The sequence below is a fragment of the Cibotium barometz genome, chromosome 3 (assembly GCF_041138505.1).
Source record: "Cibotium barometz isolate CiBa-2024 chromosome 3, ASM4113850v1, whole genome shotgun sequence".
Classification (NCBI taxonomy): Eukaryota; Viridiplantae; Streptophyta; class Polypodiopsida; order Cyatheales; family Cibotiaceae; genus Cibotium; species Cibotium barometz.
The window spans coordinates 25,227,469-25,230,801 of NC_141048.1; the positions used below are offsets into that span (position 1 = coordinate 25,227,469).

Genomic DNA, 3,333 nt, shown 5'->3' on the forward strand with positions numbered 1-3,333 from the left:
TACCAGGCGAGAGCTCTGATACCATGTAAGAGGATACGACATGCGGAGTATACAAGAGAAGGCTTGGGCACAGGCATTTGGCATGACTGTGTCAGACCTGAATGCAAGCGTGTTGTTAGCCTATATAGCAAAGGGAAATTTTTGCTCCCAATCACATTAAAAGTCAACTTAGTCACTAGTCAACTTGAACTTGTCTAAAAGTCAACTTACTCACTAGTTATCCATTGTGGTGAACATTCATCATCATTTTTTTTTGGGATCAATAATATATATATATATATATAAACTTGGATTTTTCAAAGGATTGGATTTGTAAAGACCAATCAGCATACATCTTTGCCAAGACAAAAGAAAAAATAATACAAGTCTCTCAGACTTTCGGATCACAGACAGGACTCACCAAAAACTTATCAAAGACTTAAGAGAAATAGCTGAGGCTTCTCATTGCTATAAAGAAGAATATGACCTCATACCAAAGACATTAACTGATTGATGCCAATCAAGTTGGCAACAGAAGAAACAGCAAGATCAGGCAAACTTTTCTACAATAAGTGGCAAGACAAAGCTGCCTGTTACACAAGGGAATGCTAACATATGCTTGCAGGTGTACCTACCCATTGGAACACCATTACGAGTAGTGCCTGTTAGACAAGGGAATGCTAACATATGCTTGCAGGTGTACCTTCCCATTGGAACACCATTACGTGTAGTTCCTAAGACAGCTAAACTGGGTATCTGTGAATGCAATCAGCCCATGGATTGAACTTTGAAGCCGGGATGTCGGAAATCGCCTTCCATATGGCACTGTTGCATTTAAAGCCTGACCCCAAACCCAGCATCCATACCTTGTCCCCAGCCTTGATCCTTTGCTTGGACTCCATATACGCCAGCACATACCATAGGCAGCTTGCTGATGTATTCCCCCATCGGTGAAGCGTGCTCCGGGAAGGTTCAAGGAGGAAGTCATCCAAGTAGAGATTCTTCTGTATTTCATCAATTACAGCCCTTCCTCCTGCATGGATGCAGAAGTGCTCAACTGCAAGCTTGAAGTCTGGCTGATACTGCTTCACTTTCAGCTTCAAAATCTCTCTGCAGAGAAGGCTGAAAACAAACAGGAGCTGCTCGGACAGGGGGAGGATGAGAGGACCAAGGGTACGGATGTTGGTTCTAAGGGCATCTGCAGCTACCCCCATGAGGTTTTTGTTGAGGGCAACCCCCAGGATCCCCTTCCCATCTTCTCTCTGAAATGCACAGCAGAACGCTTTGTCGTCGGCAGCTTTGTGAGTTCTTATGCAATGGAGGAACTCATACTTGCTTCTGGATCTTTCACTCTGCTTGTTGGTGAGCAGCATGGCAGCACACCCTACTCTGAAAAGGCAGTTGGTGACAAGCATGGGCTTCTCATTGCCGAAATACCAGTTGAGGGTGATGTTCTCAGTGCTGACAACCAGGGCATATTGGTTGGGGCGGGTTTTGAGAAGATCAGCCGCCAGCTTGCAGGCGATTAGGGAGGCACTGCAGCCCATGCCAGCAAGGTGGAAGGTTTTGCAGTCCTCTCTGAGCTTGTAGTGATTGACAAGCATGGAAGCATAGGAGGGGGCAGGGCTATGGAGGCTACAATTGGTGATAACAATGGAAATGTCTTGAGGATTGACATGGGATTTGAAGAGAAGTTCATCCACAGAGCCAAACAAGACATCCTTGGCTTCGGAGCGGGCGTCGGAGAAGGTAGGGCCATGGGACTGCCTGAAGAGGCACTGGGGGATGTATGTCTCCTCACCCAATCCGGACCGTACGAAGATTTTTCTCTGGAAATCCATGCTGGGGAGGCTGAATCTGTGAGAATTCATTCTAGTGATGAACTCACAGAGCTCATAGTTGCACTTCATTTCGTCAACAGGCTTGTAGCAGCTGAAGTCCAGCAGATATACAGGCTTAGAAGACCTCTGCAGCAGAAGGCGGTTGAACCCGCACACCGCAGCTACTAACCAACACCATGCAGCAAGCCTGTATCGCTTCAGCAGCCTCCACATGTCCAGCAGATAATCATACACCACATGGGATTCCCCACTGCTAACTGCAACTACAGCTGCAAGAAAGATTAAAGAAAAGCCCAACACGGCAATGACCCGCAGAGTGATGCTGGTTTCCTTGCTGCTACTGTTGCCATTGCTGATGTTGGTGTCCTCTGGTTGAAGCTTGCGTTCTCCCATACTGAACAGGGGCTCTCTCCTTGTCTAACTCTAAGATGAGCTTTAGGTAGCTGGATATGGCTCTGACAAACTCTAAGCTAGCGTGACGAGATTTGGGTGGCAGGATAAGGCTCTCAGCTCCCTGTCACACAAGCAGGTGCGCAAGGTGCGTGCGATAAGCAAATAGAAGTGGGCAGTAACAGGTGGAGAGGAGCAGAAAACAGCCAATATACTCTCAAAACAGCATCCCTGTCTCTCTGTCTCTCTCTCTCTCTCTCTCTCTCTCTCACACACACACACACACTGCGCACAGGACAGCTGTTAATTGAGCTTCCACTGTAAAAACAGCCACGCCTAAAATGGGTAAGGTAGAGCGTGACCACTGGCTATAAAAGAGCTTGGGCAGCTGGGCTTACAAGCTGCAGGCAAGAAACTTGCGTGGACAAAACTTCACCATATCAATAAAAAGCACACTAGGTCGATTTTCTCTCTGACTTCAACTGACCAGAGGCCGGCATTAGCAATGCTGTGGAGAGGCTCACATGCGGATGGACTTAATGCCAGCAGGCCAAACAAGTGCAGCTTCCCCCGCAGGGCCTCATGTGCCGGACTGCATGAGCTTGCCGGGCGGTTGCATCAACTATGAGGAAATGCATTATGCCAGCTAGTTCTATTAATGCCGAGTCAATGAGTAGGGAGGGTCAGATTGTGTTGTGTGTGTGTGAGAGAGAGAGACGTGTGTGTGAGAGAGACACGAGGAGGGTAAGATTCCGTGTGTGTGGCCCGTGTGTGCCAAGAGGGTCAACTTGCTACGACTAGAGAGGGGCACCGTGGCACGTACCATCATGATGTGAAGGTAGATTTGTATCTACCATCCCATCATCCATGTATCCTTAGTGCATGTACCATGGGCCCTAAAAGACTGGGTCAGGCTACATTACTAAAACTGGGGAAAAGGGGACGTGGCTAGCACTACCCATACGTAGAAATGGAAAGGGGGACGTGGCTAGCTCTGATTCGTGCACCATCCACGTCGGCTATGTCCGTCGTTGATTTGATCGCACGACCCACCGTGTACGGCCAAAACTCACTAGCTCGCTCATTCGTGTGTATGTGTGCGCGCACGCACTGCGTATGGAGC

The 3,333-nt window shown here is 48.2% G+C and overlaps 1 pseudogene across 1 annotated transcript; it reads right to left on the minus strand.

The window, feature by feature from the left end:
- Window positions 1-465: 465 nt before the first annotated feature.
- LOC147639876 (3-ketoacyl-CoA synthase 13 pseudogene) lies at window positions 466-2,855 on the minus strand (annotated as a pseudogene). Its single transcript, XR_015262136.1, has one exon. The product of XR_015262136.1 is annotated as a 3-ketoacyl-CoA synthase 13 pseudogene (transcript).
- Between the last annotated feature and the right edge of the window lie 478 nt (window positions 2,856-3,333).